The 12,628-nt window shown below is 41.1% G+C and overlaps 1 non-coding gene across 1 annotated transcript; it reads left to right on the forward strand.

The window, feature by feature from the left end:
- Positions 1-2,884: 2,884 nt before the first annotated feature.
- Positions 2,885-2,959, forward strand: Trnas-cga (transfer RNA serine (anticodon CGA)). The gene has a single exon. It is a non-coding gene; the product is annotated as a tRNA-Ser (tRNA).
- The last annotated feature ends 9,669 nt before the right edge of the window (positions 2,960-12,628 follow it).

The raw sequence follows: 12,628 nt of genomic DNA on the forward strand, positions 1-12,628 counted from the left end.
CTGAGATTCTGATTTTCTTGTCAAAAGTTAACGAAAGCAAGAAAAGAGCGAGACTGAAAATGGGGAAGAACGTTGTTTTAACTGATTCGCCGTACAAAAAAAGAGTTAAAAGTCATTAATGGGAGAAACAGAAAAAAGAACTTTGACAAAGAAGAAAGAGCAAACAGAAAACTTTTTGCGAAAGAGAATAAAGTTAAGAACTCAAAAAAGAGAGAAAGAATCTGAAGGTAAATGGAAAAAAGGAGAGAGAATACAATACTAACGAGAGTGATTACGAGGAAAGTTCTGACTGTCAATGTGTATATTGTGGTGGGTTATATTCAAAATCAGTTGGAGGTTGGGTAGCTTGTTCCACGTGCAAAAAATGGACACACGATTCTTGTGCAGGAATAGATAGCGAAGATGATGAGTGTCTCCCCGTGTGTGAATTTTGTAAACAGCCTCAAGAAAAGGATACGATACATGAAAACTGTAGTTTGACATTAATACTCACTTTGAACTAAAAAAAATTCCGAGCAAGCCAATATTTTCTGCATTTCCGATAATTTTATACGTTTTTGTAATCACTTGTATTTACCACCCCATACTACCGCGTGCAAATGATATAAATTTCTGTTTTTGAGTCAGAAAATATTGTTGTTTTATTTTATGGCAATGTTCTTGTATTTTTCTGATTAATACATCATAATGTGTTCATATAAAAATTTGTAGCTCTCTTATTTATCAATTTTGTACATTTAATCAAAGTTTTCAACTGTGTACCCCATTATACCTTGGATACCCCAACGTGTCGGATAAGAAAGATAAAAATACAATCACTACTCGTTTCTTCAACGACAATTTAAGCTGTGTTCAGTGGTTCCTCCCAGAGTTCATCACGATATATTCCGAAAAAAAATCATAGTTAACGAACATTATAAATTGTTCTAGAAACGAAGGCAATCACAGTTAACATTTAATAAGGCCACTGGTATCCTTCGAAATGCAACTAATCTACGTCATGCAGAACGTCATGGGTCACAGTGGATGGGTGGAATCGAAATATGACATTTACCCACGATCGCTTCTTTTTGTCAATTTGTGCCATTAATTTCTCTGCTCCCTAATCTGATTTCGTATCTCCCCTTCAGCTATTCGATCAAAGCTTTTTTAGCATTCTTCTACACCACCACATTTCGGAAGTTTCTAGTCGTCTCCTGTTTGGGGAACCAGGCATGTTAACTACTGATTCGCAATATATTTATTCCGAAAGGCAAAAGGAACCCCGAAAACAATGAAAATAATTTTGTTTATTGGTGATTGTACCAGTTTTATTTACACTTAGTGCGAATATGAAAGTATTTTAGTCCAAATCCTTATTTGAAGGTCCTAAATGTCGGTTTAAATGGCTGCTTGCTATGTAAGACATGCCCACTTGTTTCTCTGTGCCATCTCTTCTTTGAGACGATAAGCCTAGGGACATTTTACCCGTAGCTTTGAGCTTTCACGTATGAATACATTTTTTCTTGTCTCGTAGTCAGTTTACTATTAGCACATTAATATTGTTATTCCCTGTTGCATTTTGCCTACTCCTGCCTTGCCGCGTCTCAGGAGGCGTCTTGTCGGGTCTAGGGAGGGAATTCTCTAACCTAAAAAATACCCCATGTGCACTCCACACGTACTCCGCTACCCTCGTAGCCGCTTCCGGCGTGTAGTGCATGCCTGACCTATTCAGGGGGACCCTACATTTCTGCACCCTATTGCGGAGGTCGAGAAATTTGCACCCCAGCTCTCCGAAGAATCTTCTGAGCCTCTGGTTTAAGCCTTCCACTCGGCTCCAAACCAGAGGACCGCGATCGGTTCTGGGAACGATACTACAAATAGTTAGCTCTGATTCCACCCCGCGAGCGAGGCTTTCCGCCTTCATACAATCCGCCAACCGCCTGTACGAAATGAGGATGACCTCTGAACCCAGACGGCAGGAGTCATTGGTGCCGACATCAGCAACAATTTGCAGTCGGGTGCACCCAGTGCTCTCTATCGCCGCCAGTAGGGCCCCCTCCACATCTCGAATGAGACCCCCCGGCAAGCAGACAGAGTGAACACTGGCCTTCTTCCCCGACCTTTCCGCTATTTCCCTAAGGGGCTCCATCACCAGCCTAACGTTGGAGCTCCCAATAACTAATAAACTCCTCCCCCCGTGTGCCTGCTCGGACCTTGCAGAAGGAGCAGCCACATGTCCATTCCCAGGCAGAGCGGGCGATGCCACACGGCCAGCCTCCACATTGGCCCAACTGTGCCCGGTACCCGCGAAGATGTCTCGACAGCAGGGACAGTGGGTGAAGCATCTAACACCTGAGGTGCACCATGCGACGCACCAGACTCCCCACTGCCGCTACACTCCGAGGCAGCAGCCTGAAGATGGCTGACCGCGGCCATCAACACGCTCAGCTGTTCGCGAAGAGTGGCCAGCGTCCGTACACAGCAGTCACACATCCTATCCATCCTAAGGAATCAATTTACCGAAGAGACTTAATCAACTTTTAAGTATCCAGAATGAGATTTTCACTCTGCAGCGGAGTGTGCGCTGATATGAAACTTCCTGGCAGATTAAAACTGTGTGCCCGACCGAGACTCGAACTCGGGACCTTTGCCTTTCGCGGGCAAGTGGTCGGGCACACAGTTTTAATCTGCCAGGAAGTTTCATATCAGCGCACACTCCGCTGCAGAGTGAAAATCTCATTCTGGAAACATCCCCCAGGCTGTGGCTAAGCCATGTCTCCGCAGTATCCTTTCTTTCAGGAGTGCTAGTTCTGCACGTTTCGCAGAAGAGCTTCTGTAAAGTTTGGAAGGTAGGAGACGGATACTGGCAGAAGTAAAGCTGTGAGTACCGGACGTGAGTCGTGCTTCGGTAGCTCAGTTGGTAGAGCACTTGCCCGCGAAAGGCAAAGGTCCCGAGTTCGAGTCTCGGTCGGGGACACAGTTTTAATCTGCCAGGAAGTTTCATATCAGCGCACACTCCGCTGCAGAGTGAAAATCTCATTCTGAAAACATCCCCCAGGCTGTGGCTAAGCCATGTCTCCGCAGTATCCTTTCTTTCAGGAGTGCTAGTTCTGCACGTTTCGCAGAAGAGCTTCTGTAAAGTTTGGAAGGTAGGAGACGGATACTGGCAGAAGTAAAGCTGTGAGTACCGGACGTGACTCGTGCTTTGGTAGCTCAGTTGGTAGAGCACTTGCCCGCGAAAGGCAAAGGTCCCGAGTTCGAGTCTCGGTCGGGCACACAGTTTTAATCTGCCAGGAAGTTTCATATCAGCGCACACTCCGCTGCAGAGTGAAAATCTCATTCTGGAAACATCCCCCAGGCTGTGGCTAAGCCATGTCTCCGCAGTATCCTTTCTTTCAGGAGTGCTAGTTCTGCACGTTTCGCAGAAGAGCTTCTGTAAAGTTTGGAAGGTAGGAGACGGATACTGGCAGAAGTAAAGCTGTGAGTACCGGACGTGAGTCGTGCTTCGGTAGCTCAGTTGGTAGAGCACTTGCCCGCGAAAGGCAAAGGTCCCGAGTTCGAGTCTCGGTCGGGCACACAGTTTTAATCTGCCAGGAAGTTTCAACTTTTAAGTAGACTGCTAATTCACTAAAGGTGGCTGATTACTGACTAAACTGTGATTGCTAACGACTTCTTGTAGAAAACAATGAAAATAGTACTACCTGTCTCTGGACTGTATTCAAAACAAACACTAGCATTACTGGCACTATGGCTGACTACAAGGACTCTCTCTGACTGTATTCAAAACAAACACGAAATCTATGTAACTGTATTACTAGCACTCGACAATTAAAGCTTCCTAAAAGCAAAAACACACGGAAGAAGAAGTGACAAGTAAGAAAAATACAGTTAATACTTAAATTAAGGTAGCTCGCTGAACAGCAGACGTGAAGCAGACGGCGGTTAGGGCGACACATGAACTTACAACATAAAAGTAATAACAGATAAAAATACATGTTCATGAACCTGAGAGAAAATCAGTCCATAAGTTTAAGCAAACGCTATCAGCAGTACAATGAGAATCAGCTTAATTTTTCAATTAACTCCTTGACAGGATAAAAGGAGTGACCCATGAGGAAACACTCCAGTTTCGATTTGAAAGCGCGTGGATTACTGCAAAGATTTTTTAATTCGAGTGGCAGCTTATTGAAAATGGATGCAGCAGTATACTGCACACATTTTTGCACAAGAATTAAGGAAGTCCGAACCAAATGGGAGTTTGACTTCTGCCGAGTATTAACCGAGTGAAAGCTGCTTATTGTTGGAAATAAACTAATATTGGTAACAAGAAACGACAATAAGGAATATACATATTGAGAGGCCAAGGTCAAAATACCCAGACTCCCTGAACAGAGGTCGACAAGTGGTTCGTGAACTCACACCACTTTTTGCCCGAACCTCCAGTTTCTGAGCCAAAAATATCCTTCTAGAATGGGAAGAGTTACCCAAAAACATAATACCATATGACATAAGTGAATGGAAATAGGCAAAGTAGACTAATTTACTTGTCGAAGTATCACTCAATTTCGGTACCGTTCGAATAGTGAAAATGGCAGTATTAAGTCTTTGAGCAAGATCCTGAACGTGGGCTTTCCACAACACCTTACTATTTATTTGAACACCTAGGAATTTGAACCGTTTAGTATCACTAATCATATGCCCATGCTGTGAGATTAAAACGTCAGGTTTTGTTGAATTGTGTGTTAGAAACTGTAAAAACTGAATCTTACTGTGATTTAACGTTAGTTTATTTTCTATAAGCCATTGACTGAGGTCATGTACTGCACTACTTGAAACGGAGTCAATGTTGCACACAACATCCTTTACTACCAAGCTAGTGTCATCAGCAAACAGAAATATTTTTGAGTTACCCGTAATACTTGAGGGCATATCATTTATATAAATAAGGAACAGGAGCGGCCCCAACACTGATCCCTGAGGAACCCCCTCCCCCTTGACAGTACACCACTCAGATCCCCCATCACACTGTATTACTTTCCCCCATTCCTGTAGATCGTTCCCTAATGCTCTTCCTGAAACACTGTACAACTTCTGATTCTGTCAGTTCTTTCGGGTCCCATCTCCTTAAATTCCCACCTTTTTACAGTTTCTTCAGTTTTTATCTACAGTTCATAATCAATATACTGTGATCAGAGACCACATTTGCCCCTGGAAATGTCATACAATTTAAAATCTGGTTCCTAAATCTCTGTCTTACCATTATATAATCTATATGAAATATTGCAGTATCTCCAGGTCTTTTATGATTTTTGAACCAAGTGTTAGCTATGATTAAGTTATGCTCTGGGAAAAAACCTACCAGGCGGCTTCCTCTTTCATTTTTTACCCCCATTCCATATTCACCTACTACGTTTCCTTTTCTTCCATTTCCTACTGTCGAATTCCAGTCACCCATTAATATTAAATTTTCATCTCCCATCACTATCTGAATGATTTCTTTTATCTCATCACACATTCCATCAGTTTCATAATCATCTGCGGACTACTTTTACGACTTTGGTAGGCGTGGGATTCGTGGCTATCTTGGCCACAACAATGCGTTCACTATGCTGTTTGTAGTATCTTACCCACATTTCTATTTTTATTAATTGTTAGACCTACTCATGCATTAGCTTCATATTAGCCTTCCTAATACTTAAATCTATATTCGATGTTAACAATGACGCCGGTGGATGGACTATCACGAAATTACTGACCGTCGAGAAAGTCACAAATATAACCGACAAGCTAATGGGCCCTTCACAGGAAAAGGTTTTTTGCCGTTAAAGGGGAAAACTGAAACCCAGCAAATGAGTAAAAAAATGTATATTCACTGACAAAAAAAAATACTGTACGCACACAACTTACACAACAATAGTCTGGGATTACTCTATTACGTAACACAGTTTTTGTGATTGTATCTTGCAGCTTTAGTTATTTTTAATTAAAAGAGGCTTTAAAAGGACAGAAAGAACGTGTTGGACTACGCTACAGATCGTTCTGTTAGCACAGTCTTTACTTTGTAATCACTTTCGTTGACTTCGGCAACTCTCAACAGAAATCTCCAACCTAACCGAGACAATGTGCTACGATACGGCCGAGATCATGACAAGAGAATGGGCTACATCACACTCGAAGTAAATTTATATAGGTAAGGATCCCCATGACCTGTGTACGTCTATTATAGAAAATCTCCAAGCCACTCTCCTCAAATATATCGCAATCTTCTCTTGACCTTCATCTGTTACTATTTCAGAATTAAAAACCAGATTCAAAGAACATTTGGCTACCAGTCACAAAACTAGAAAAATAAAACTAATAAAAGTGAGAACGTGAAACACGTTAGCAATAACCATAAACAGGAGATTTTACAGAAAATAAAATTGAGAAAGGAAATTATTAATATTATCGACCGTTTAGGAACTCTAGGCTACGAAAGGTATGAAACCACATATCGAATAACTGGTGGAAGAGTTAGTGTGTTTTAAGATTAAATCCAAACAAGAATTAGAGAAAAATATATCGAAGCAAGGCAACTATTACGAAAAATTGCTAAATCTCGAGACAAATTGTGTCCTTCTGTATTAGATGAAATGTTTTGGCCCCTAGTACGGATGAAACAGTATCTGCAGAATCAACAAGAACTTCGGACATGTGTTTCATATTTCATCCAAGCCTGCAGTCTATAAATATTTAAACAAAATACTAAAACAAAATACCACTACAGGGGAATTACTTACGAAGTAATTCTTGGTAAAGAAAAACAGGACACAATTACGTATGTAGGCTTAATACGAACTACAGCTGTGTTTATAAATCGCTATAGTTGCCTTGGACTAACGACGAGAGAATATCAATATAACCTATACGCTTTTCAAAGCTGTTATCCATGAAAAAGCTAAACTACGTATCGTAAACAAAATACAATTTAACACCGAAACAATGACATTAGCTGACAATGGGCACAGACTTTAGTCAATGGGCACTTGAAAATTTGTGCCAGACCAGGATTAGCACCCGAGTCCCCTGGTTACTAGGGAGAGGCCATAATCACTGTGTCCCAATTACACAGTGGTCAACAGAATAGCACGAACTGCCCGAGCATGCCGTTCGTTAGATCCAAATTCTCAATTTCTCCATAGACTGCTAATACACTGCTCCTTGAACATAATCCTCCTCCCCTTAATTATACAGTACATGGCCAAAAAAACAGACACAGAATATATGCAAACTTGGCTTTACGAACATTGCAGACGTCGTCTATGTAACACACGTCAAACTTTAAAGAATTTACCAGTTCGTTGCATTGTTTACTATAGACCACAAATCAAGTAACGTAAAAAAAGCACTGCGTCTATTGAAATCATGATTCATAGTTTTAAAAAAAACTAATAAGTCGCCTACATATTACAGTTGCTGCCGAAAGAGGAGAACCATTATTTTCCCACAAAAGGAAATATAGTTAAAATTACGCTTCTATTTCGGTTAGTTTCGGCGGTTACTAAAATTTGCAGTGAAAGTTACATAGTGGACTCTACCCTCCCCCCACAAGAAACGTAGTTATCGTTGCTGTTGTGAGACTTTTGTACACAGTTAGAGAATGTGTGTTAAATGTGGCGCGGGCGGAAACACTAGGCTACGCTACAGGGCAATCTGCTCGCACAACGTTTAGTCGGCATTCATAATCGTTGGCGTAAACAACTCTCAATCAAATTACCACCTTCCAACCTAACTTAGATCTCGGGCTACACTACCAATCGGCCTGTCATCACAAACAAAAATTCATTGAGGGGGGTGGGGGGATTTCCTGTATCTCTCTCTGTAATGTATCTGTAGGCAAAACTGCCAGTTTTGTCAGACTCAACTGCAAGATTTACCAATGGTAAACACTTTTGAGACGGCTCGTAATTTTAGAATAGTCCTCTTCGTCTTACTTGGCATAAATTGTTCGCTGGCGTCCCAGCAGCTAGCTCCCTCAGTGTCTGCTTCTGCCATCGCACCACGCTAGTCTGCTGTTGTCCTAGCAGACCGAACGCACCGCACACCCGATACCTTCGGAACCACTCACTGGCCAGTTAGCAACTGAGCGGAACACTGTTTACATCGTGAAAGGAAAACTATGCAAAGATGTACACTTAAATGGCACGACTGAGTAGCACACACACAGTAATATCTGAGGAATGTCCTTCGACACGCGCAGAACGAAAGTCTTCTCGCGAACGTACAGCATCTCTGAAAAAAAATCTCGTGACTATATTCCGGCGTTACGGCCAGGTTCTCATACAAATGAGCAAAAAAAGGGTACATTTGAAATTTTTTTTGAGACAATGACAATACATTCGAAGGATCTGTTTGGGAATTACGAGTGATAATACTATGAGCTTAATTTTAGATTTTCAATAAAAAATGGCGCCCGTAATTATGATTTGATCAAGGGCCTGCGAGACTGGAGTACGTAGAGTGCGTGCAGTGTGGCACCTGAGATGTTACCTGAATTCAAAAATGGGTAACATCAGTTGATACTACATTATTTCTTTGAAATTGAAAATGGATAACATCAGTCGATAATACATAAAATTTATGGGAGCGCATACCTAACCGCAATGAAACAACCTTAAATTTAACGATACAGTGCTAATTCGAACTTTGAGTTCGATTTTGGGGGGTTTGTTTCACTCCTTATGCCTACACAAAAATTAGTTAATATTAACAAATGTCATATTATAGCTATAAGTTCCTAAGAAAAGTGTTTACTTTTAGGGGTCAGAGGTAGAAGTTAAGAGATCGAACCACTTTTAATTTATACTGCATGCCGTTCTGAGAAAATCGTTACTCGAAAAAAAAGTGTTCAAAGTTTAGGGAAAACATTTAGTTATATTATTACTTCGATTTGCATGAACTGAGTGTTACATATATATTCTTAATGTCGCTGAAAACGAATCTGAAGTCAGATTTTCAATATTCAAAACAGCTAATCCAATACGGAGGGCAAACGATTATTTTTGACAAATTTTTACCAAAAATGTATTTTCGTTATTTACGTTTAGTCTGCAATTAAAGGAGTATTTATCAACCCTTCCTCTACCTCTGATTGTTACTAGACAGCAACTTCCTGTTCTTCTTGGCAGGAAGGTCGCAGTTCGCAGTAATAGACGGCAAATCATCGAGTAAAACTGAAGTGATATCAGGTGTTCCCCAGGGAAGCGTCCTGGGACCTCTACTGTTCCTGATCTATATAAATGACCTGGGTGACAATCTGAGCAGTTCTCTTAGGTTGTTCGCAGATGATGCTGTAATTTACCGTCTAGTAAGGTCATCCGAAGACCAGTATCAGCTGCAAAGCGATTTAGAAAAGATTGCTGTATGGTGTGTCAGGTGGCAGTTGACGCTAAATAACGAAAAGTGTGAGATGATCCACATGAGTTCCAAAAGAAATCCGTTGGAATTCGATTACTCGATAAATAGTACAATTCTCAAGGCAGTCAATTCAACTAAGTACCTGGGTGTTAAAATTACAAACAACTTCAGTTGGAAGGACCACATAGATAATATTGTCGGGAAGGCGAGCCAAAGGTTGCGTTTCATTGACAGGACACTTAGAAGATGCAACAAGTCCACTAAAGGGACAGCTTACACTACACTCGTTCGTCCTCTGTTAGAATATTGCTGCGCGGTGTGGGATCCTTACCAGGTGGGATTGACGGAGGACATCGAGAGGGTGCAAAGAAGGGCAGCTCGTTTTGTATTATCGCTTTATAGGGGAGAGAGTGTGGCAGATATGATACACGAGTTGGGATGGAAGTCATTACAGCATAGACGTTTTTCGTCGCGGCGAGACCTTTTTACGAAATTTCAGTCACCAACTTTCTGTTCCGAATGCGAAAATATTTTGTTGAGCCCAACCTACATAGGTAGGAATGATCATCAAAATAAAATAAGAGAAATCAGAGCTCGAACAGAAAGGTTTAGGTGTTCGTTTTTCCCGCTCGCTGTTCGGGAGTGGAATAGTAGAGGGATAGTATGATTGTGGTTCGATGAACCCTCTGCCAAGCACTTAAATGTGAATTGCAGAGTAGTCATGTAGATGTAGTCATGTAGATGTAGATGAAAAGCCGATCTGTCTAAGCTGGATATGCAGCACTCGGCAGCCTGCACTTGATATTCGTCCGTATTTTCGGTGAGTATGTTTGCATGCATTCTGCAGTATGAATCATTTTGAGCACGTGCGACACGGGACGAGTTATCATCTACATCTATATGGATAACCTGCAAAACACATTAAAGTTCCTGGCAAAGGGTTCATCGAATCACCTTCACAACTGATAATTAATTGAAACCCTCAGCTGCCAACAGGTGTTGTTGATATACTTCGATGGGGACAGCTGAAAAGTGTGCCCCTACTGGGACTCGAACCCAAGATCTCCTGCTTACATGTCAGACGCCCAATCCATCTGAGCCATCGAGGGCACAAATGAACATCAGGACTGCAGGAATTTATCCCTCGCACGCTTCCCGTGAGACTCACATCCTCAAACGTCCACAATCCGATTACGTAATGTACTTAATAGGTATTTGTCCATCCACTCATTACTGGCTCACACTAAGGTGAGTTCCGGCAACCTGTGCGCATTCGCACAGACGAAGGTCAATGGCTGGGTAACGTTTAACCATAGATATGAAGATAGTAACTCTTCTCGAAAGAACAGGCGCCACCGACGACCGTGCAGCTCTTCTAGAATACATGACAGACCGGCCGATGTGGCCGAGCGGTTGTAGAAGCTTCAGTCGGGAGCCACGCGCCCGCTACGGTCGCAGGTTCAAATCCTGCCTCGAGCATGGATGTGTGTGATGTCCTTAATTTAGTTAGGTTTAAGTCGTTCTAAGTTCTAGGAAACTGATGACCTCAGATGTTAAGTCCCAAAGTGCTCAGAACCATTTGAACCATCAGTCCCTATGTTTACACACTACTTACAGTAACTTATGCTAAGGACAACACACACACACAACCATGCCCGAGGGAGGACTCGAACCTCCAACGGGGGGAGCCGCGCGAACCGTGACAAGGCGTTGGAGACATGGCGGGTACCCCGCGCGGCTCATGGCAGCCGTGACACTGCTTCAAACAATGGACTGTAGAAACTTGTGTAAAGCACGGATTAAAAAAAAAACCTTTCCGTTCCAAGAGTCTAGACAAGTACACCTTTAAAAAATGCAACTACAAAGAAATTGAATTTTCGAACGTTTTGAATGAGAACCTGTCCTTATGGAACACCGTTGATCAAATGTCACAGGGATTATATACTCAGGTTTCACCTGTGGATTAACACTTTCTAATCAATATCCGGAATGAGCAGGGCTTAAAACTTTGAAGAGTTAAATTTCAAGGGCCGTTCTCTTGTATGCAAATAGTTTCACAGTAGAAGTTTCTCTAGTTTTGTTTATTAATTAATTTATTTATTTTTTGCTGTAGGTAAAGAAGGATAGCATTGTGAGGAGGGGGAAGGGGGAGGGAGGAATCTTGCATCTCCCACCTTGGAATTCTCAGTACAGAATTTTTATTCATTACGAGATTCTTAGCCACTTGCAGAAGTGATTTCGAGTGATTCTGCAAAACTTTTCCTTTAGCCAATCGTAGCAACTATAGGATTCCGTTCCTGCTGCATGACATGTCTCGGAACGTACACTGACCAACTCATTTGCATAAAGAGCTAGCTTATCATCCGCTTCTCTACTTGCGTAGACCGTTCATGGTCTGCAAAGAATTTTTTTCTTTAATCGTTTTTTTATGTCTTTTATAAACTGCAACACTTTCTAAACTTTCTAAACTTAGCACCGTTGAAGCATGGTCTTTTACTGAATGATCAAAAAGCAATGCTGACAGCTGGAGTCCAAGGTTTTTGTTAATCAAGCCGTTTGTATTCTTGTGGTGATATCTCCGTAGAGTCTTTCATTCCCTAACGCATATTTCTTTATATCTAATTGAGAAGTGAAATACCGGTTTTCATAGATGCAGATTTAAAATATTTTAATATAACGCAATAAATATTTCATTAAAATTTTCATCCCCTTATGCTCGAAGTTCCAAAACCAGAAAAACACGTAGTTTTTAAAAATTGTAACACATTAGCCGAATACGAATTGTCAGATATATTTAGCAATCCTTTCATAATGAACCATTTTCTGAAACATCTCACACCCTTTAGGGGTTGGGTTTTCAAAAACAATTAAACACATATTCTTCTATTTAGAGCCGAGGAGCCAAATTCAAATCTTCATCCATTTAATTCTAAAAATTCTTTCATAGTGAAATATTTCATAAAACATTTCATCCCCTATTTCACTCTGTTAGTGAGTTAAATTTCCAAAAGCAACGAAACACATTTATTTTACATCCAACCGAGATGTCAAATACCTATTTTCATAGATGTAGCTATAGAAATGCTTCAGTAGTTCTTTAATAATTATTTATTTTCAAAAAACCTTCACTAATTATTTTATCCCCCAATGGAAGAATTTCGGAAAATGCTAAAAACTTGTTTCTTTTTTGTTTCTGACTGAGACACCAAATATCAATTTTCGTAGTTTTGTAGTTATAGCTTCAATAGGG

The sequence above is a fragment of the Schistocerca gregaria genome, unplaced genomic scaffold (genome assembly GCF_023897955.1).
Source record: "Schistocerca gregaria isolate iqSchGreg1 unplaced genomic scaffold, iqSchGreg1.2 ptg000251l, whole genome shotgun sequence".
NCBI classification, from domain to species: domain Eukaryota; kingdom Metazoa; phylum Arthropoda; class Insecta; order Orthoptera; family Acrididae; genus Schistocerca; species Schistocerca gregaria.